The 23,976-nt window shown below is 40.6% G+C and overlaps 1 long non-coding RNA gene across 2 annotated transcripts in view; it reads right to left on the minus strand.

Moving 5' to 3' along the window:
• Positions 1-16,118, minus strand: part of LOC309392785 — a 52,426-nt gene extending 36,308 nt beyond the window's left edge. Inside the window, exons 1-4 of one of the 2 annotated variants that reach the window (XR_014175492.1) lie at positions 16,059-16,118; positions 8,737-8,849; positions 5,587-5,682; positions 4,172-4,222 (exon numbers count right to left, since the gene is read on the minus strand). This is a non-coding gene — a long non-coding RNA (uncharacterized lncRNA). The remainder of the gene's footprint in view (positions 1-4,171; positions 4,223-5,586; positions 5,683-8,736; positions 8,850-16,058) is intronic. The other variant, XR_014175493.1, reaches the window with a different exon arrangement.
• Between the last annotated feature and the right edge of the window lie 7,858 nt (positions 16,119-23,976).

The following is a 23,976-nucleotide window of genomic DNA, read 5'->3' on the forward strand; positions in this document are numbered from 1 at the left end:
GTTTGTAAGACTGAAAAAAATTAAGCCTGGTGAAAGCTAACTCGATAACATCATGGATAATAGCACAGATTTTAAAGAATGACCCAGAAGGAAGCCCTGTGGAATGGCGTGCAATTTTTTTCTTATTTATTTATTATTTCTTAGATTTTTAGACCGCCCCTCTCCCAGAAAGGGACTCGGGGCGGTGTACAGTCAATACAAATAAAATCGGTCATAATAATAAAATACATTTAAGATACATTTGGAGGGGGAGATAGGCTGTACTAAGAAATAAATATATTCTAATCCTAAAAACATCACAATTAAAACCCCAAACCCAATTAAAATAAAATAAATCCCCGGGAGGTAAAACTAAGAAGGTGCCAGGCCAGCTGATTGAAATAGGTGAGTCTTTAACTTTTGCCGGAAGGAACGGAGGTCGGTGGTAGTTCGAATGTCTGGGGGAGGTCATTCCAGAGGGTTGGGCCCATCACAGAGAAGGATCTACTCCTAGGCGTCGCCCGCTGGCATTGCCTAGCAGACAGCACCAGGAGGAGCCCCTCCCTGTGTGAGCGGATAGGTCGCAGGGACGTGTGTGGTAGGATGCGATCCTGCAGATAACTAGGTCCTATGCCATGGAGCGCTTTAAAGATGGTGATCAATACCTTGAAACGCACCCGAAAGGCCACAGGTAGCCAGTGCAGCTCGCGCAGGAGAGGTGTTACGTGGGAGTAACGTGTACTTCCCATAATAACCCGCGCAGCTGCGTTCTGAACTAGCTGCAGTCTCCGGATGCGTCCCAAGGGAAGCCCCATGTAGAGGGCATTGCAGTAGTCCAGGCGAGACATCACCAGCGCATGAGTGACCGTGCGCAGGGCACTCCGGTCCAGTAGGGGGCGCAATTGGAGCACCAGGCGGACCTGGTGGAACGCCCCCTTGCCACGGCTGCCACATGGTCCTCCATTGACAGCCGGGCATCGAGGAGGACGCCCAAGTTGCGTCCTTATCTTGGATAAGTTAGAGGGGGGAAAAAACAAAGGACTGGAAGGACCCATTTAATAAGTATGCAGGAAGGAGACACACAGCTTTGCTGTGAGTCACAGAAGTGAGGTATTCTATCTCAAAAGTTTACTTTGTGGAATAGAGACACCGCTGTGTAAAGCCTTCAGCAGGAATGTTCAACCAGTGGTCTTTCTTTGAAGAAAATGGATTTGTCACATGCTTGGAAACCACTTTGATCAATCAAGAAGAAATCTACCTGCTGGTCTGTTCCACCATTTAGAAGTAAGGCCACTTGAGTTGCAGGTTTGTTTCAAGGCATACTTCCCTAGAAATTTTAGTGGAGCAAAGCACTTCCTTTGAAGCTCTGAACATTCTTACCAGTTACATTCTTGACCCCAAACTACTAAGTACTGCCTAGAAGCAAAGGGTTCCTAGGGAAACCAAATCAAAGCAAGTATGTCTAGGATGCCATCCGTAGTGGGAATTTGAATTCAAGTCTCTTCCATCATGGTTCTCATGCCAATGTAGGTTTCCCAAAGACTAGTTGGTAGCCAAAAGCGTAGGGCAGTGGCGAAATTCATTTTTTTACTACTGGTTCTGTGGGCATGGCTTGGTGGGCGTGAGGTCAGCCAGAGGTTGGCATTTGCCAGTTCTCTGAACTACTCAAGATTTCCGTTACTGTTTCTCCGAACTACTCAAAATTTCTGCTACCGGTTCTCCAGAACCTGTCAGAACCTGCTGGATTTCACCCCAGTGTAGGAGTTGAAACCAACCCATATGATCCCAGATTGAGGAGGGTTATTTTATAATATAATGTTCTTTTTAAACAAAGTATTCAAACATTTTGTCTGTAGGTCTTTTTGGACCGGTGTTCTGACCCAGTCATGTAGGCAGATCCTGCCACCAATAAAGTCTTTTATTGCACTGCCAAACCATGACAGACAGCTCTCCAGAGGCGCTAATAACCTTCCACCCTACTTTTCCTCCACAACCAGCCATCCACAGTCAATGTAACAAAATCCCACCAGCTGAGTCCAATAGTAACCAGAAACAAGCTCCCAAACAGGAAGAAAGGGGAAGTCCACAAAAGTGATGAAGTTTCAAAAATAAAGTTCATAAGCCACAATCCAGAGTCAGGGTCCGCAAAGCAAGGGATGCAAATCCAGAGACTGAAACACAAGCCGAAGTTCAGAAGTGAAGGTTTCCAAGAGTTCAGGGGAAATGAGTGCCAAGGCAAATGATTGTTCTCGACAAAGACATCTTCCTCTGGCCTATGGTTAAATCAGCCCAAGCCGGATGTTCCTAGTGAGGAAGGGTGGGGCTATCTCCTTGCAAGCAGCCTTGCTGACCTCCTCTTCGCTCCACTCTCCATGCCTTTGGGTTCGTTCCTCATCAAAGGGAATCTGTTGCCTTTATAACTAGAATAACAGAGTTGGAAGGGACCTTGTAGGTCATCTAGTCCAAGCAGGAGACTCTACATGTGCCTCTACCTAGGATCGAACTCACAACCTCCTGATTGTGAGGCGAGAGTTCCACCTCTAGGGCACAGAGATGCCTGTCTGCAGCTAATTATCTCTTTTTGTCCTGCATTTGTGAAGGCAGACAGCTCCTCAAGCACTTCCTCTAATGCTGGAGGAGCACTGGTCAGCATTTTCTTAGCCCCTGGATTCTCCAGACATGCCAGGCCAGACATGCCATCCCTGTTGGATGGTCCCAGTTCCAAACTCCTCCTCATTTGAACCAGGATCTGACGGGGCCATGACAATAGGTTATAACTGAAAGAAAATACAAGCTATAAATGGCAAACTATAAGATAAAAAACTTTGAAACCTGGAAGAATCAAACCTGCATATCACAAATAATTAGTTTATAATTAATGCAATTCAGCTAAGAATCATACCATGTATTTTATTTTTCTTTTCTTTTATTGAAATGATGGTAAGACTAATACTTTAATGTCCCAAAGGTGCTTTTTCAAGAAGCAACTGGGCTTTCTGGTTTTTCTTTGAAGATGGTTTGCTCCTCGTCCAAGAAGCTTCTTCAGCTCTGAGTGGATGGATGGGGAATGGAAGGATTTATACTCCTTGCAGACAGCTGGTGATTTGCATACTTTTAACCAGTTGTTAAAGGCCACCTGGAGGTTTGTCTGTGTCAGCAGGATCACCTGAGTAGTGCAAATGGGTGTGGAGCTTTCTTGGAACTGCTGAAAGGACTTTGTTGTAGACTGGAGACGGATGATGTCATATAGCCCCCCCTCTGTTTATAGAGGGCTGTTCAATTTTGACATAGATGACTTCTTTGATTCATCTTTCAAACCAGCAGTCCTCTCTGTCCAAAATGTGGACTTTGCTATCTTCAAAATAGCAAACCTTTAAACATTTGCCTTTAAAATGCAGCTAGACTGCTGATTCTAACCCTGATGGGTAATGTTCTCCTATGTTGTGCCATGCGTTTATGAAGTGGTTGTTTTGTTTCCCCGATGTACAGATTCTCTGCACATTCTCATTGCTACCACGTTGCTCAGTTTGTGTCTGGGTGTTTTATCCTTGGGGTGGACAAGCTTCTGCCTTAGTTTATTTTTGGGTTTAATCCATTAACAAACTCTTATCTGATATAGCTGATGTCAATGCAGATTACATGTATAGGCATACGTTCACATCAGAGGTGAGTTCCTATCGGTTCGCCTGGCCAAACTGGTAGTGGTATGGTGGCCTGGGTCGCTGGAAACGGCAGTGACTCAGGCTTGCCACCCCACCCCACCCAAATCGATTCCCCAGTCACTGCCGTCGCCGCCACCATCTTGTTTTTGAGTTCTGCACATGTGCAGAACAATTTTAATTGAATTACTCATGGGTGAGTAAGTGTACACACGAGCGAACCGGCAGTAAATCCAGCCAGAGCCCACCCCTGGTTCATATGCATCCTGACGGTGGACATGTAAAACTGGGAAAGTTAGAGAAAGCTGTTTCAGAACCAGTAGTGAAAACTTTTTCTCTTTAGCCATGAAGATTGAGTGAAAATTACCCACAGCAGCCGTAGTCTCCGTCTTTCATTAACACCTCAACAGGTGCCACCCATCCAGGGCCGGAAATCATCTCCATTAAATGTAGGTGTATCTCACAGATATTGTGATTCTATTATGACTTGCGAAAAGTAAAAAAAAAAAAATAAGTGAAATTTGACAACTTACGCCCATCTCTTTCTTAAAGAGCAGCTCTGCTTTGCTGGTTCAGATAGAAAGCTGCAGAAGGGAAAGTAGAGAGAATCAGATATTTATTTATTTGGCCTAATTTATATAGCTTCCCCCAGACACAACACACTCTGTATTGTTTGTATCTGGTGTTAGCAGTTTTTTTTTTCTCATTTAACTTTTATGCATTGACATCATTAGGGAGGACAACAATGAAATATCTTCATGCGTTCAACATATTACGATCATTCATAATAATAATTAAACTAATAGCTCCCATTAATTCTCGGACTGTATGTTGGACATCCCGAGTGTTCTTTTAAGCTTTAGATAGTTAATCATTTTGTATTCAGGGATTATCTTTTTTTTTTAAGTGGTGGAAGAATGAAGAAATAATATAATATGGACAATCTGTATCACATCAGAGGTGGTATTCAGCCAGTTCTGACAGGTTCTGGAAAACCAGTAGTGGAAATTTTGAGTAGTTCAGAGAACCGGCAAATAGGCTGGCCCCGCCCCTGCTGCCTCCCATCCTCCCAGCTGATTTTTTGTTGCCCTGAACAGGAGAATGGAGCTGGAAAGCAGGTGAGTGGGGTGGGGAAGGAATGGGGATTTTGCAGTATCCTTCTCCTGCCACGCCCACAAAGAATAGATTTACTCTTGATGGGAGGGGACAAGTAAGGAGAGACCAAAGTACACCAAATGTTGAAGAAAAGAATGCAATTTGGTTTCAGGATTTGTACTAGGCAAATAAGCCATGCTGGCACAATGGTTAGCACGCAGTACTGCAGGCTAACTCACTGCTCACTCCAAGAGTTTGATTCTAAACCACTCAAGGTTGATTCAGCTGCCTATCCTTCCAACATCAGTAAAACGAGGACCCAGATTGTTGGGGGCAAAATGTTGACTCTGTCAACCGCCTAGAGAAGGCTGTAAAGCATGGTGAAGCAGCATATAAGTCTAAGTGCTATTGCTATTGCAAGACAAATTCCTTGTGTGTCCAATCACACTTGGCCAATAAAGAATTCTATTCTATTCTATTCTATTCTATTCTATTCTATTCTATTCTATTCCATTCCATTCCATTCCATTCCATTCCATCCCATCCTATCCTATCCTATCCTATTCTTTTCTTTTCTTATTATGCAGTCAAATTGCACGGTACGGGTTCAGACTGCCAATAAATGACAACATGTTTAATGTTTCTGTTCCAGGATTTGTGATACAAACTGTCAGTTATCTTCTTTGGAACACGTAGAGTAAAAAGCTTAAGTATCTCTTAATTTGCCAATAATCATTTGGAGTGATCATGCAAAATGTAAATGGGTCAGTCTTGCAAGAGGTGTGGCACTGGCTGTCTGCTCCCATCCATGAGAGTTCATATTCTTCATAGACTCAGTAGAATCAGAAGTTACCATGAAGTTCCTCTAGGTTGGTTCTCCAAACATTTCAACTCATTGGCCCTTTCATGAAGTTTCTGATTGTTGCTTTACCTTCCCAAAAATTATTATCTGAAAATAATCCAATAAACATTACTTTAACTAATAGTACTAGTATACTAATGCTAATACTACTAACACTGATCCCTTAGACAGTACCATTGAGATTGATCACATTGGGGAACCTTGATCTAGTCTAACTGTTGGGAGTATATTCCTAGTGTTGGGCAGGCAATATCTATCTACCATGACAAATGGTCGTTGTTGCTTTAAATGGGTGGAGTGTACTTATCAGCTGTAATTAACTTTACAATAAGAGGGAGTCAGGAGAGCTCACTCTCTCTCTGCTTGTCCTATGCTTGATGACTTGATGACTGGTACGTAAACTGTGACTGTAAGCAATTGTTTGTTCTTTGAATTGTGTTTGGACTAATATCTACTATCACTGCTTGTGAAGCAATTATTAGTAGTAAAGCTACTTAATTTTACTAGCAGTGTCTGTGACTCTATTCGTGTGTTTCTACTAGCAATGTTTTTCTCTCTGGCTGCACATTCCGCTGCACTAGAAGAAAAATAAAGCTCCCAAAAGAAACCAGCATGGGTGCATAAAGAACTATCTGACAAACTGAAAGACAAAAAAGGTAAGTATAAAAAGTGGAAGGAGGGGGACATAACTAAGGCAGAATATCAGCAAATAGCCCAAGCCTGTAAAGATGAAGTGAGGAAAGCTAAGGCTCACAATGAAGAAAGGCTTGCCACAAAAGTAAAAATTAACAAAAGAAGCTTCTTCCAACATGTTAAAAACAAGAAAAAAGTTAAGGAAACAATTGGTCCATTGCTAGGAGAAAGTGGCAAGAAGGTGACAAGCAACAGGGAGAAAGCAGAACTATTTAACTCATGTTTTGCATCTGTCTTTACACAAAGGGATAAAACAGTCCAACCTATCAAAAGCAGCACCACAAAAATCAGATTAGGAAAACAAATTGAAATAGGGAAGAAAATGGTAAGTGAGCACCTGTCTACCCTAGACGAGTTCAAATCACCAGGACCGGATGGATTACACCCCAGGGTTCTGAAGGAACTGGCAGACGAGATCTCAGAACCACTGAATTATATCTTTCAGAGATCCTGGAGCACCGGGGAACTACCAGAGGACTGGAAAAGAGCTGATGTGGTTCCCATCTTCAAAAAAGGGAAAAAATTAGATCCAGGAAACTACAGACCTATCAGCCTGACCTCAATACCAGGAAAGATTCTGGAAAAAATAATCAAGCAATGAATTTGCAAACACCTAGAAGCAAACAAAGTAATAGCCAAAAGCCAACATGGATTTGTCAAAAACAGATCATGCCAGACTAATCTTATTGCATTCTTTGATAATGTGACAAAATTAGTGGACCAGAGGAATGCCGCCGATATAGTTTACTTGGACTTCAGTAAGGCTTTTGATAAGGTAGACCATAACCTACTACTAGATAAAGTAGAAGAATGTGGGTTAGACAGCATCACCACCAGATGGATTCGTAACTGGCTGACCAACAGCACTCAACGTGTAGTTCTCAATGGAACTGCATCTACATGGAGGGAAGTATGCAGTGGATTACCCCAAGGCTCTGTTTTAGGCCCAGTACTCTTCAACATCTTCATCAATGATTTGGATGAGGGAATAAATGGGGAACTCATCAAATTTGCAGATGATACCAAGCTGGCAGGAATAGCCAACACTCCAGAAGATAGGCTTAAGATACAGAAGGATCTTGACAAACTTGAACATTGGGCACTATCTAATAAAATGAAATTCAATGGTGAAAAGAGTAAGGTTCTACGTTTAGGCAACAAAAACGGAATGCACAGGTACAATATAGGTGATACCTTGCTCAGTAGTAGTAACTGTGAAAGGGATCTTGGAGTCCTAGTGGACAACCATTTAAATATGAGCCAGCAGTGTGCAGCAGCTGCCAAAAAAGCCAACACAGTCCTAGGCTGCATCAACAGAGGGATAGAATCAAGATCATGTGAAGTGTTAATACCACTTTATAATGCCTTGGTAAGGTAAGGTAAGGCCTTGGTAAGGCCACACTTGGAATACTGCATTCAGTTCTGGTCACCACGTTGTAAAAAAGATGTGGAGACTCTAGAAAAAGTGCAGAGAAGAGCAACAAAGATGATTAGGGGACTGGAGACTAAAACATATGAAGAACGGTTGCAGGAACTGGGTATGTCTAGCTTAAGAGAAAGAAGGACTAGGGGAGACATGATAGCATTGTTCCAATATCTCAGGGGCTGCCACAAAGAAGAGGGAGTCAAACTATTCTCCAAGGCACCTGAGGGTAGAACAAGAAGCAATGGGTGGAAACTAATCGAGGAGAGAAGCAACTTAGAACTGAGGAGAAATTTCCTGACAGTTAGAACAATTAATCAGTGGAACAGCTTCCCTCCAGAAGTTGTGAATGCCCCAACACTGGAAGTCTCTAAGAAGATGTTGGATAGCTATTTGTCTGAAACGGTATAGGGTTTCCTGCCTAGGCAGGGGGTTGGACTAGAAAACCTCCAAGGTCCCTTCCAACTCTAGTATTGTATTGTATTGTATTGTATTGTATTGTATTGTATTGTATTGTATTGTATTGTATTGTACTACTCTATGTCTCCCAACGGAGATACTCCCTATCACTAACCATCTACTCCATGCAGAATCTCCATCTGATGAACATAGAGCAGGGATGTCAAACTCAAGGACGGGGGCTAGATCCTGCTCATGGAGTGCTTAGATGTAGCCCGTGGGGCCACCATGGAAACAGCAAAGGACTGGTCCATGGTGCTTCTGCCACTGAAAATAGAGCTCAGGAGGGCTCCATTTTCACTGGCAGAAGGTTGCAGGAGGCTGTTGCAGCCAAAAACAAACCTCGGGAGCCCGTTTTCACTGGCAGAGCACGCGGGCAACCATAGGCACCCCCGACACGAGTGATGTTGAGTGAGCCATGCCCACCCCAGCCCTACAAGGTCAAACACAACACTGATGCAGCCCTCAATGTAATTGAGTTTGACACATCTGCCATACAGTCTCTATTGGAAAATTCTAATGAAGAAGAAATCCTCATGTTAGGGGGGAAACGGTTTACTTCTCACCTCTCTCATTAATCTCTTTCTTTCATGACTTTTCTTTTCTTTTCCAGCCTCTTTCTGGAGCATCTTTCCAACACTGATTTGCAGGTACACACATAAGGGAAATTAACTTTCATCTGTCAGTTAACAGAAATGGTCTCAAAAGGTATACTGGCTACAAAACACAACTCCCTTTTAAAACTAATTATATGGAAGTTAAATGACAGCATATAAGAATTTTATTTTTAAATATAAGAAAACTTATGGTGTATAATTAGAGCCTGTGCATTTAATTACAACATTCAGCCAAAGGAACTGGTTTTCCAAAATGCCTTGCGTGCATGGATTTAATTTTTAGACTCATTCATTTCATCCCTAGGATTCCTCTTTTAACAAAATGGTTCAGAGTAAAACAGGCACAAATGCTATGTAACAAAACATTGCCATGTTGCCTTGGCAATTCTTTTGCAGGCACACTTGAATGTGGTTGCGTTCATACAATAAGATTATCGTGATGACTAAATGAACCCACTTGCTAAAATACAGTACATACACAATACATTAAAAGCGTTATACAATGCAGAAGCCAAATAGCAAACCAAGGTTAATAATAAGTAAGCTTAGCATGGATGTGTAGTTAATGGGAAGAACAACCAGGGATGATATGATAGCAGTCTTCCCATATCTAAGTGGTTACCATAGTTAAGAAGGATCAATCTATCCTCCAAAAAACCTGAAGGCTGGGCAAGAAGCAACAGAGAGAAACTTATAAAAAACTGATCCAACTAGAATTAAGAAGGCATTTCCTGACACTTAGAACAATTAATCAGTGGAACAGCTTGCCTCTATCACTGGAGGCTTTTAAGAAAAGAGTGGACAGCCATTTGTCTGAAATGGTATGGGTCTCCTGCTTGAGTAGGGGGTTGGATTAGAAGACCTCCAAGAGCCCTTTTAACTCTGTTATTCTGTATTGTGAATATATCTTGTAAGCCTTTAAGCAGGTATGTCAACACATTTGTTACCTGCCCAAAATAAGCATTGCTCTTATTGGTCCCCTTTCAGGGGAGGAGGTAGGTAAGGAGGGAGGGAGGGAGGGAGGGAGGGAGAGAGAGAGAGAGAGAGAGAGAGAGAGAGAGAATGAGAGAGAGAGAGAGAGAGAGAGAGAGAGAGAGCAAGAGAGCAAGACAGAGATAGAGAGACAGAGACAGAGAGAGACAGAGACAGAGAGAGACAGAGAACCTCCATCAAATCTCCTATAAACCTAACATCCTATGTAGATAATAAATGATGTCAAAGTATTTCTAAAAGCCCCTCTAGGTGTCCTAAATGGGAACCCATAAAAAAACAATGCCTCGACCTGGCATATAAGATCATTTTTATTAAAGGTTGCTAATCCTGCATTTATTTTTATGTAACATTCTTAAATGCTGTTCAATAGAGAAGTGGGAATTAAAATAATAATAATATTGTGACGATCATAATTCCACTATTATATTAATATTAAATGGCACAACCATGCAATTTTTTTATCCCTCTCTCCTCCCTAAAGACACTCCTAGTAGTGATTAAAGTGGTTGATAAAAAAAATTGGTGCCAAATTTCCACTAACTGTGGAATTTACTGGCTGATTTTGGGTGGTGGTGGTGGTGGAGATTTCCAGATCAATGAAAGACTGAGTGTCAAAGAATGGAGGCCTTTGAATTATAGTGCTGGAGAAGACTCCTGTGAGTCTCTTGGACTGCAAGGTGATCAAACCGGTCAGTCCTGGAGGAGATCAACCCTGACTGCTCTTTAGAAGGCCAGATCCTGGAGATGAAACTCAAATACTTTGGCCATAATAATGAGAAGGAAGCAGGGGTGAGTTTCTGCCAGTTCACCCCGGATCAGGCGAACCAGTAGTGGTGGTGGTGGGAGGCTCTGCCCACCCATCCAGATGCTTCTGCACATGCGCAGAAGTGTCACACGTGCACACATGAGCTAACCGCTAGTAAAATAGATTGAAACTCACCACTGGAAGGAAGGACTCACTGGAGAAGAGCCTAATGCTGGGAACGATTGAGGGCAAAAGAAGAAGGGGACCACAGAGAATGAGGTGGCTGGATGGAGTCACTGAAGCAGTCAGTGTGAACTTAAATAGACTCCAGAGGATGGTAGAGGACAGGAAGGCCTGGAGGAATATTGTCCATGGGGTCTCGATGGGTCAGACACGACTTCACAACTAATAACAACATAACTCTTCCTGTGGATATTCCTCCCAATATGCTGCCTTATTTAGCACATTTATGTCCCATCTTCAGTGAAGATTCAAGGAATCAGTTCCATTTTTTTTTCGTCTTCATTTCATTTTTTCCCCCCAACCCACACTGAGTAAAAAAACAACAACAACTCATGTCAGGCTGTGTGTGCCCTCATAGAACAATTTCATCCCACTCTGTTTTTCACAGCTTAAGATAGCAAAACAAAAAGATAGCTCACGCAGAGGCACCATTGACTGAGATCATAGCTAAACTGTTTGAAAATAGTAGCAGGAAAAAAGCATCTACAAAACTGCCAGCTGTGACCATTTTATCTCATTAAGTTTATGTTTTTATGTGGAGGAATTAGCCTTCCCTCCCTCTATTCTTGTGGTAGACATGTAGTTAGGCATCTCCCATTTACAGCTAAACACAGACAAGGAGAAGCAACTTCACTTGTGTTTGTTGTTATCAGTAGGAAACTTTTAATTGCCTTTCTCCATTTAAGCAGAATATAGTAGAGAATAGTCATGAAAATGAATCTGATCACTCCATAAGGATATAATTTGACTCAAATTACTATCAGAAGAAACAAAATGTTATTTGCTCGGCTTCACCAAAATAATTGATTTAGCAGAAATAAAAACAACGGGAAGACTATCGTATGCCTTATGACATCATTTCTCCACATCGATTTTGGTTGATGAAGTCAAATTTACAATGGGATGAAACCGAAAAGTTTAATAAAGATCTAGGTTTTGAATATCTCCATATGAACTAACGAAGGAGAGAAGTAACCTAGAACTAAGGAGAAATTTCCTAAGGGTGAGAGCAATCAACCTGTTGTGGCCCACCAGTGGCCAGTGGAGCTGGCAGAAGAGTTGGACAGGGAGGGACATGGGTCAGTCCTGGAGGCTGGGGAAGTCTCGGACAAGGGCTGTGTGTTGGAAGCAGAGATGTGGCCAAGGCCGTCTGGCAGTTCTCAGCTGCCAGCAGTGCAGACAGCAGTGAGAGCTAGACAGCAGTGAGGCAGAGGAACACTGGAGTCTGTTCCCAGTGTGCACATGCACTGAGCTTCCAGAATAAAAGAACAGCTAAGAAATCAGGGTTTGTTTGGGAGTAAGGCCACAGGTGAATGGTGAATGGTCCTCCCATAGGAAATAAAAGAGGAGCAAAAGGAGAGTGGGCTTTTGCAGGAAACAATTTGTTCATTCGTTCATTCATTTGTTCCAGGAGTGTGAAGATCTGTCCGTGAATCTCAGAGACTCTGTGCCAAGTCTTTCCTTGCACAGCACCTCATTTGGAAAATATTTACATGGCAGCTTTCCAAGCTAGATAAGGTCTATGGTCATAAATTCACCTTTGAAAGACTGTTTACCAGGCCTTTGCTGAATGTGAATGAGAGGAATTCACATTCGTCTAATAAAAGAAGTTTTGTCGGGACCAGGAATCTGTGTCATGCTTTTTGGGGAAGCCTAGGTCAGAACACAACCAATAGAAGAGCTTGTTTTCAGATGTTGTGGGTGCTCCATCATTGGAGGCTTTTAAGAAGACATCCATCTGTCTGAAATGATATAGGGTCTCCTGCTTGAGCAGCCAGTTGGACTAGAAGATTTCCAAGGTCCCTTCCAACTGTATTATTCTGTGTTCTAACTTAGGAAATGTGTAGATAGTATCTGGTAATTTTAGTGCATTGGAGAAAGTATGGGAGGCTTTAAGGGTTTTTGGAACTGTTTTTGCCATCTGAACATGTGAATAGCCATGTCCCAATGGAAAGGAACAAGAGAGAGGTCATCTAAGCGAAACTACTGTGCAATCTCTATAAAATGTTTGGAATGACCATGATAGAGGTATCCTACAAAAAGATGTAAACTGAGGACTGTTTTGAATTTAATGCTTTAAATATTTAATAACAAAATCTATTTAGCGTAGACCTGATCAGTAAATAGGTATGTTGCCAAGCGACTAGGTAGAATCAGGAGGTGATTACTTAACTTGGGTGTCTTCCATATGGGTGGGGGGGGGGGGAGGGAGGGAAGGAGGGAGAGGGAGGGCGAGGGCAGGGAGAGAGAATCCTGTGATTATGTTTTCATTCCATCATAAGCTGGCATGATTTGCTCTGTTGCTTAAAGTGCTGTATTTGCAGTCTTACTTTACGTCAATTTTACTGTGACAGTTTTGTTCCTCTTGTTTATAATTCAATAACATACTGATCACCTTACACGAATCAGGATATTTTATGCAGTAGTAGACATAACTACAGTTTCCCTATCAGAGGCAGTGTGCTTGAGCTTGGTGTCTTGCTGCAAACTGGAAACACGAATCAGTATGGAGCCTATTGATACATTCATGCAAACTTCTCTTGAGTTTATTCAACTCAATGAGTCTTCATTAGTTCTGATGAATGTCTAAAGATGGAAAGCACAGTTGCCACTAGAGTTGAAGGGCTCTTGAGAAGCTACACTCAAAATTTATAATTCATCATCTACTCTTCCCAGCAGAACTCTAAAGGTTTTGTGGAAGTCAGTGACGTGCGGTGAGGTTTATGGCTGGTAAGGCACTGACACAGTGGTGGGTTTCAATTTTTTTAGAACCTATTCTGTAGGTGTGGCCTGTTTTGTGGGAGTGGCTTGGCAGTCATGTGACTGGGTGGGAGTGGCCAACTTGATGTCAATCACCAGGAGATGTCATGGATTGGGTAAAATGTGGTGAAGCTCACTTAACAATGCTCTTGCTTAGCAACCAAAATTTTGGGCTCAATTGTAGTCATAAATCAAGGACTATCTCTGCCTTCCTCTGCATGGCAGCCTTGTCCTAGTAAACTATTTCTCCTTTTTGGCAATTTTCCTCTCTGTTAGAGGCACCAAAATAATCCATACAATGTAAGGTTTCCTGCTGCAGCAGGAGGTTGGACTAGATGACCTCCTAGTAGCCTTCTAGCCCTAAATTGCTGTGCTCTTTTTCTTTCTTTCTGCTAACAAAGAAACCTGCCTGAGGCTCATTCCACATGCCTGCCAGATAGAGATGATGAGATAATGACTCTAAAGTTTGCCTCCATTCACAAGCCTTTTAGAAACACAATGCTCATATTGCACAAAGCCCAAAACTTCAAAAACATAAAACCATATAACATATAACCACAGAACAATTTGTTCTTTCTTGCACCTTTTCAATTTAAAATTATTAAGACTTGTGGACTTCAATTCACAGAATTCCACAGCCAGGCATGCTCAGTTTTGTTGATTTAAAGCGACAGCATTTGTTTTTCTCCTTTGCAAAAGAAGTTTCCTTCTTTCTTTTTCTTCTCCCTTCCCCTCCTTTCTCCCTCTCTCCCTCCCTCCCACCCCCCCTCTCAAACACACACAGACACACAGAAGTTGGATTGGACTATCTTTCCTACCCACTTCCCTCTCTCACTCACTCTCTCTCTCTCTCCCAAACAAACAAACAAACAAACACACACACACACACACACACACACACTTAGCTAACTTTGTAGTCTGTCCTGTGCCCCAGTCTTGGTTGAGCCTTGCTGGGTGATGTAATCTTCCCAGAGGACTAATCCTATCATGTCCTGAGGGCCATGTCTTAATCCCATCACCCTGGAGCTGAAGGCAGGGAGTGTCAGAGGGCTGCTTTGTCTTTAAAACATGTTTCTCCTTTTCCCATCCAAGGAAACATAATATTCTGCCTTTTAAATATTTCCTAAAATATTTCATTCTTCTAGGAGAGTGGTGGGTGCTAGCTTCCTTCAGGCAGACCCTCTGTGGTTGGTGATCTGTATTTATTGGCATCACGCAATGGAGAAGACTTTGCTTCCATCCTTCCTCCATTTGTACATTTTATGGGATGCATCACTTACCTAGAGTCGTTATTATATTTCTAAAAGGACTATCTTGAATTTCTTTATAGCTTTATAGCTATGTCAGGTGGCTTTCTTGTGTATTACAAAAGTAATCTTGTTCTCCTCTCAAGAGATCATCAACCTATTTTGTTCTGTCACCCATCTGTCATTGAGCACATAGATTTTGACACTTGAAGCAGCTCAGTGAACAGAACACTATAAGCAATTAACATCAAAATTAAAGCTACCTGTGGCTAACAACAGGTGATTATACTGTCTAGCATCTGCTAAATGCTATTGTACACCAACAATAGACTCCTGGCTGAGAATACAGCTGGGAGAATCTGTGCATACAAATGGAACCAAATTAATTGGGTCATATTTTTTGAAAATTGTGATTATAATGCATGGATATTGGGTCCTAGTATAGAATCTCTGCTAGAATCTTGTGCAGTCCTCACCTCTCCTTTTTTTTAAATTATTCTTTTATGCCGGAGAAACATATCAATCAAAGTCAATACAATACAAAGTCAATCATTTTTAAGTCAATACTTGGTTTTCAAAGGAAAACAAAGCAAAAAAGAGAGAATGGTCAGAATTTTACAAAGATACTGTTGGTAAAAAAAAACTAGGCAAATACTATTAGGAGTAAGTGACCTTGAAGTTATTGTACACCTGCAAAAGCTGCAATAGGATTTTTTAAAATACAGATTAAACATGGGGAAGGTATAAAATGAACATTAATACCTGCTTTTCTTATGATAGTCTTATAGTTTTATAGATTTTCTTTATAGCTCCCATTTACCTTTGTAGGCTACAGATCAAGAATTGCAATATAATTTAGAATAGAATAGAATAACAGTTGGAAGGGACTTGGAGGTCTTCTAGTCCAACCCGCTGCTTAGGCAGGAAACCCTACACCACTTCAGACAAATGGATATCCAACATCTTCTTAAAAACTCCAGTGTTGGAGCATTCACAACTTCTGGAGGCAAGTTGTTCCACTGATTAATTGTTCTTGTTAAGTAATTAAGCTCCCCGTTAGAAGACGAGTATGCAGAGAAGTGTAATGAGAGTGATGTGGAATAACATGCACAAACCAGCATACAGAGACACTGAATAGTATAAAAATATAGTAGTTTACTATATAGAAATATAGAAGTATTCAGAGTCCGGTTAACAGACCAAGTCATACACGCTTCAGTCAGTCAGTTATCAATATTCTCAGTTTAACCCACAAAACAGCTAACAGTTGCAAACCACAATACCTCACTTTACACAGACCAGCTTCTAACAAACAGAGAGAGAGAGAGAGAGATCTAACAACCATTTTAGCCTCCTCTTATGGCTGCTTGAGGTAACAATTACATCTCTGAATCATTTAAAGTAACAGTAAAGTAATCATAGCTTATATACATTACCAAGCCAAGCCTAGGGCTACATCCCTAACAGTTCTCACTGTCAGGAAATTTCTCCTTAGTTTTAGGGTGCTTCTCTCTTTGATTAGTTTCCACCCATTGCTTCTTGTCCTGCCCTCAGGTGCTTTGGAGAATAGCTTGACTCCCTCTTCTTCGGGGCAACCCCTGAGATATTGGAACACTGCTATCATGTCTCCTCTACTCCTTCTTTTCATTAGACTAGACAATATCTGAGTATTTATAGATGCTCAATATCTCAGATTATTTCTCAGTTCTTCCAAATTGGGATGGAAGAGATGGAAAGAAGGGATAAAGTAAGAGCAGCTTTACTGTGGCTGCATTCATATAGCTTGGTTACTAAGTTCATGTATTTTCAGTATGTACACAATAGCACTTACACAAGGGGTGTCAAAATCAATTTCATTGAGCACTGCACCAGGGTTGTGTTTGACCTCTGGGAGCCAGGGTGGATGTGGCCAGGATGGGCGTGGCCAGCTCAATGTCACTCATGTCAGGGAGGCTGTGGCAGCCCTCCCCAGCTCTGATTTCACTGCCAGAGGATTGCAGGTAGCCGGGTCAGCCAAAATCGGAGCTTAGGAGCCTGTATTCACTGGCAGAAGCACAGTGGGCTGGTCCTTCACTTCTGGCCCCGCGGACCAGATCTAAGTACCCTGCAGGCCAGATCCAGCCCCCAGGCCTTGACTTTGACACCCCTGACTTAGACTTATATACCCCTTTAAAGTGCTTCACAGCCCTCTCTAACCATATTACCCCCAACAATCTGGGTCCTCATTTTACTAGCCTCGGAAGAATGAAAGTTTGACTCAACCTTGAGCCAGTCAGAATCGAACTGCTGGCAGTCAGCAGATTAGCCTGCAATACTGCATTCTAACCACTGTGTCACCTTGATTCTTATACTAAATTATAAATGATTCTTATAATACACTGAATCATAAAAACCTACAGTCCACATTAATCAAGTTTAGCCTGTTGGCTGGATGTTAATCTGATTCGATTCACTATATTATGTAAACACAGGTAATGCTTACAGGATCTTTTGGTAGGTTCCTTCTTTCTGGAAACAGCCAAGAAAGTATCCTATATAATTTAAATAACCTTCAATATAGTATGTGCCTTTTGAAGTACATTTGATGTTTCTTGCTTGCGTTGCTCTGCTAAATTATATTATTGTTTACAAGGATTTTTAATGTAAAGTTTACTATGGGCCTTCTGAATAGTTTAATACTCTATTCTGACAGCTTCGTGTTTCTTTTTTATATTTTAGTCGTGCAACAACTCATCACAAAGATTGTAGAAGAAAATGCAAGTGTATGTTTATTAGAGTTGCTTAGATATTAATAATATATGAAAGGAAAATCATGTTTGGAGCACTTTATTAAATTGGCAACTTTTCTCTTGCATTATTATGGCATAAAACCCTAATAAATAAAGCATAACTCTCAGTATTCTTTATTTAATTAAGCTCCTGCACTGTAACACCACAACAATTCAGAGAATATCCATTTAGCCACGTTGTAATGAGCAGTCAATTGTTGTGGCTTGCAGGTTTTAATGCTTTACTTTGATGACACATTTTTGTTTTTGTCCCTATTATGAATGAGCAGTATTTATAATCACCTTATGGGGGAGATGAGAAGCACAAAAATTAGATAGATAGATAGATAGATAGATAGATAGATAGATAGATAGATAGATAGATAGATAGATAGATAGATAGATAGATGATAGATGATATAGATGATAGATAGATGATAGATGATAGATGATAGATTGATAGATTGATAGATTGATAGATTGATAGATTGATAGATTGATAGATTGATAGATTGATAGATTGATAGATTGATAGATTGATAGATTGATAGATTGATAGGTGATAGGTGATAGATGATATAGATGATAGATAGATGATAGATAGATAGATAGATGATAGATGATAGATGATAGATAGGTAGATAGAGATCCATGGCTGTTACTGACATCTTGACTATTTTTTAAATCCTTCCTGCAGATTCCACTGTGGAGATCAAGATTATAGAAGTTTAAAGAGTCCATTCAAATGTGTCAAATGCCTTTCAATGCTGGAAATTCAACATAGGATTCCGATAATAGCTGGAACATGGCATTTGCCAACATTTCGAAGGTTCCAAATACACATCTATACATAAGCTGTTAATCAGCTGCAATCTTTAGGGAAACTACCTGAAAAGTACAGGCTGACAATCTAGTGAGTGCAGATGAGATTCCCTGGCTGATTCTTTTGTAGATACATGCAACAATCACATGCATTTATTTGAAGACATGAAGACAGGTTAGTCTTAACCTATGACTCTCATGGATTCTTTAAATGTCAGAGTTCTTTGTGATCTTAGATAGATCTTCCTAGCTGGTTCAATTGATCAGGGAAGAAGAAGGGACTTGGCTGTAAATAACATCTTGGTACCTTTGGCCTTAAAAGAGGTAGGAGTCTGCTTAAAAAGCCTGTTCCATCTCCACACTTCTTCTTTGGGAGAAAGATTATACAGAAGATGATATGGCAAATGGCTCTGGAAGAAGAGTATCGCATCACACCTGTATCAGAAGCATCAAGGCACTTCCAGATTGAAAGGATTAGCTGATGACATCGCTGTTCCCAGGGGATGCCCAGTTGGGAGCTCCTTTCATGTCCCCAGCAAGAGCTGGAGCAAAGGATGGAAGCTCAACCCACCCTATGGTAGCACTCTGATCTCAAACGTTGGCTTGTTGCTTGTCAATCCAACATCCTAACTATGTGAGACACCATGTTCCTTAAGAAGAGGATCATTTGAACCCATCAAACTCAGTGATTATGGAAGCAAAGTCATATTGTTTATCACCATTAGCACATCCCTGTTCTCTAGATGTAAACTATGATTTAAGTGGCTAACCACACCTGCAAAAGAAGATTGACAACAGTTTTAGGCAGTTTTTTTTCCTAATCATGGTTCCAGCAAATGTTTTACATCACAACCTAGACATAAATTTATTGATGGAAAATTAGATTTTAGGGAAAAAAGTTTTCCACAAACCCAGTTCAGCTCCTGGTGGCATCATGAACGCATCTGTACAGATTTCTTGGCTACCTACAATCCACTTAAATAGTGAAAATACTCATCAAACAGAAGTCTGCTCACCTAGCTTCCCCATAGCCAGTGGAAGTGGTATCAAGGCAAGAGATTAAATTTAAATAACATGCATAGACAGTGCTCAGATGGTGCTGGACTCCAGGTGTGATGAATGCCATTTCTGCATATACAAAATCTTCTTTAAGATTCCAAGCCAGAGACAATTTTCCAATGAGACCGTATGTTCAATTTGTAATACAGCCAAGTATTATAAATTGGACAAATTCATTTACTCAGCCAGATAATTAAGAATTTCAGTGCCATCTCTACTAACGTTGGTAATTGGCTGGCCAATCATTTACTTCATTCATATTTGAGTGATTATCTAATCATTCCTCTGAAAGCTTTTCAAAAAAATGCCTTCTTATGCCTTACATTGATATTTCTAATAGAGTATTATCTTTAATTAAAGACATATCATCAATTTGATCTCTCAACACACCAACACATTCTTGGTATATTAATTCTAGCACAATGCTTGGCAGCTGTTTAGAAACAGATCTTTCCTGGAAATATGTTAATTCAGAACTAGGATTGATTACTCAGCATTGCATGTTGCGTTACCTTTGCTTACCTGCCTTTTTACTACCACATTCAGAAAGCTCTTGCCTTAACAGACTAGTCCATTGTGTGTCAGCCTCTGTCCTTCTTTCATTTTTAATTCCAGGTAAGAAAGGGAAGATTCACAACAAAAATGTGGCGACTCTAGAAAGAGCGCGGAGAAGAGCAACAAAGATGATTAGGGGACTGGAGGCTAAAACATAATGAAGAAAGGTTGCAGGAGCCGGGTATGTTTAGTTTAATGAAAGGAAGGACTAGGGATGATATGCCATCATTCTGCTAAACAACTAATTCCCACAGCAATATCAAACTATCTCGTAAGGCTGCACTACTATTCTTCTTCTCATTTTTCTTATTACATATCTCGTTATCTTCTTATGACTATAACTTTGTTGCTTGTATCTTGTGATGTATATTGTGTCAGGCCTGCAAATATATTCCTTTTTAGGATCTTTGGCCTGCCACACTTTCTATTATTTTCCTATGCTGTTTCATTAGTGTAGTAGTTGGGAGGGGGGAATAGAAAGGAGTAGATTTGTGGAATGTGTTGTCATTCTTTTCTAGAAGCCCAAGGTCATCTTTTGTCTTCGCATCTCGACATCTGACCGGAAGCAGCTGGGTGGAGATGCCAGCGTGGAAGAAGAAGATTGGGGCATGTGATGGATTTATGGGTGTGGGCATAAGATTATGAACTTTCAACTGGGTGGAATTCCAGGAAGCAAATCAGAGTTGGAATGACACAGTCCGATGCCAACATGTCTGCTTTATTAAATTGGAACTTTAAGGATAACTCTGCCTTGGACTTTGATTTAATTCTGCATGATATTTGGAACGTTGACATAGTGGTTTATTAATATCTTAGTATGATTTATGTTGATTGCTTATTTGGTATCCTATAACTGCCACTAAGTGTTGTATCTTATGATTTATGATGAATGTATTTTTACAATGATTATGTTCATGATTTATCACTTCTTACTTTTATGTGAACTGAGAGCTTATGCACCGGGGTCGAATTCCTTGTGTTTCCAATCACACTTGGCCAATAAAAATTCTGTTCTGTTCTGTTCTGTCCCCTTCCCTTCCATTCTTCTATTAAAAAAAAAACCCTCTCACCATGACTCATCCTTGAAATTGTGCATCAGACTTTGCATATTTGCTATGTATTTAATCAGAAGCTCATACTGAATGTATTTCTGTCTCCCAGGCTGCCTAACAAAAAGCTTCAAAATGTGCAAAGTTCAAGGTATCTTGTTAGTCTGTCTTTAGCGTATGTTCTTTATTACAAAATGACAATCCCTGTGTGACTTGTTTCTAGCAGCTCAGCCCTGTTACGGCATCTTGTGATTCTACATTATGTTCAGGCATCTGATGCCACCTTCTTCTTTCTATTGTCATAGTTTCTGTTAATCTTTGCAGGTTTAATTTTGGTTATCGCTTATTTTCTTTAAAAAAAAAAGAAGAGTTATAGAATACACATATAGATTAAACCTGGGTTGTTGTTTTTTAATACAATTGAATTTCTGAGTTCTCCCTTTACTAATCTAATACTCAGTGTCCCTTTTATGATTACAACTGGGACCAGATTTTCTTTTGCTAAGCGAGGTGGTTGTTAAATGAGTTGTGCCCTATTTAATGACCATTTAGCCATAGTTGTTCAGTGAATGGTTGTGGCTGTTTAGTGAATTATTCAGTCATTAAGTGAATTTGACTTCTCCTATTGTTTTTGCTTATCAGAAGCCAGCTGGGAAGATGGTCACATGTCCCTGGGATGCTGAAACCATTGTAAATACATTTGGTTGCCAAGATCTGAATTGTGATCATTTGACTGTAGGATGCTGGGACAATCATAAGTAAAAGGATTAGTTGTAAGCCATCTTTTTCAGTGCCATTGTAACTTGGAACGGTTGCTAAATGAGTGGCTGTATTCAAACTTTGAAGTCTTCTCAGAGTAGACACAACTCATATCTGATACCTATATTTTGCCTCCAGAAGTGGGATAGAATCAAGATCACGTGAAGTGTTAATGCCACTTTATAATGCCTTGGTAAGGCCACACTTGGAATACTGCATTCAGTTTTGGTTGCCATGATGTAAAAAAAAGATGTGGAGACTCTAGAAAGAGTGCAGAAAAGAGCAACCAAGATGATTAGGGGACTGGAGACTAAAACATATGAAGAACGGTCTAGTTTAATGAAAAGAAGGACTAGGGGAGACATGATAGCAGTGTTCCAATATCTCAGGGGTTGCCAAGAAGAGGGAGTCAAACTATTCTCCAAGGCACCTGAGGGCAGGACAAGAAGCAATGGGTGGAAATTAATCAAGGAGAGAAGCAACTTAGAACTGAGGAGAAATTTCTTGACAGTTAGAACAATTAAACAGTGGAACAGCTTGCCTCCAGAAGTTGTGAATGCCCCAACACTGGAAGTCTTTAAGAAGATGTTGGATAGCCATTTGCCTGAAATGGTATAGGGTTTCCTGCCTAGGCAGGGGGTTGGACTAGAAGACCTCCAAGGTCCCTTCCAACTCTGCTATTGTATTGTATTGTAATTTGTGGGTGCTCCAACTTTAGATATTTTTAAGAAGAGATTGGACAATAATTTGTCTGAAATGGTGTAGGTCAGTGATGGCTAACCTCGTCTGGTCGGAGTGCCCAAAATGCATCCAAACCCCCAAAATGCAATGCCAGCACCCCCCGCGCATGCATGTGCAAACCCCCTCCACTTGTCTTCCCTCTGTGCATGCATGCATGACCTCCCGTATGCCTCCCCCCTGCATATGTGCCAGAGACTTGAAGACCAGCTGGCTGAGGTGCATGCACATGCGTGGCCGAACTTAACTGGGGCAATGGCTCACATGCCATCAGGGAGGGGTCTGCATGCCACCTCTGGCACATGTACCATAGGTTCGCCATCATGGGTGTAGGTTTTCCTGCTTCAGGAGGGGGTTGAATGAAAAGACCTCCAAGGTCCTTCCCAACTCTCTTATTCTGTTATTTTGATAATCACAATCCTGAATTCTGGAATATGTAATATAAGAATGCAAAAGATCAAGAAGCAAGTGAAAAAATAATTTAATTTCAGTATCTGCTGACTGAAAAAGGCCAAAGAGACCTCAAAGTTTAGCTGGAATGATTCGTTTTACCTCCCAGAGAAGTAAATTCTATTTGAAAATTGAAGTGTTTCATTCTGAAGCTTGTAGACTACCAGTGTATTACATTGTACTTTCCTAAGATAACATAATATACTGTTTCTCAGTGCCTGGCAATTGATGCACAGTTATTGCTCAACAGAGTGCTTAAATAACATTTTCCCTTATTATCATTTTTATTTGCTGTTTCAGTGGAATAGTCATCTTAAGTGAATAAATGATACAAACCTCCAGAATTATGGATCTACAATGATAACACAAAGAAGTTTAATACAGCACCAGTAATGCACAACTCTGCTAATGGGCTTTTAAAATCCATTTTCTTTATCTATTGCACTGCATTTTTGTCATTGTTGAGAATGGATTCAGAAAATACTTCTCAAAATGTACAGTGATTTAGCAAAAGGTAAACAGTAGATCTCCATAAAGCTGGTTGCTAAGTCACCAATGAGCAATCTTTATTTCTTTTCTTGTCACAATCTGGCTTTGGATCACAAAATAGTCCTAACAATATATCAATAAAGATGAAATGAAACAGATGAAAATTGTACTTGGAATAAATACGAAACTAAGTGGAGCTTGTATAGAATGAAAAAAATATGCATTCTGACCTACGCATTACCAAATGGAGGGCTCATCTCAATGATTGTGAAGGTTGAAACAGAAACAAAGAGCTTGAGATCAAACAGAATTGCCATCAAAAATGGAATGGAAATACCCTTCATATTCTAAAGCAAGACATGAGTAGCAACAAGTTCATTATGGATAAACATGAGAAGATATAAGACTTAAATTCTGGTGCTGTTTTGCATAGAGGGCTTAACTGTACAGTTGATTATCTTTATTAGAGCTTTATTAGACTTGGGATGACATGATAGTAATGTTCCAACATC

Source organism: Natrix helvetica (genome assembly GCF_964273705.1).
Source record: "Natrix helvetica genome assembly, chromosome: 5".
Lineage (NCBI taxonomy): Eukaryota > Metazoa > Chordata > Lepidosauria > Squamata > Natricidae > Natrix > Natrix helvetica.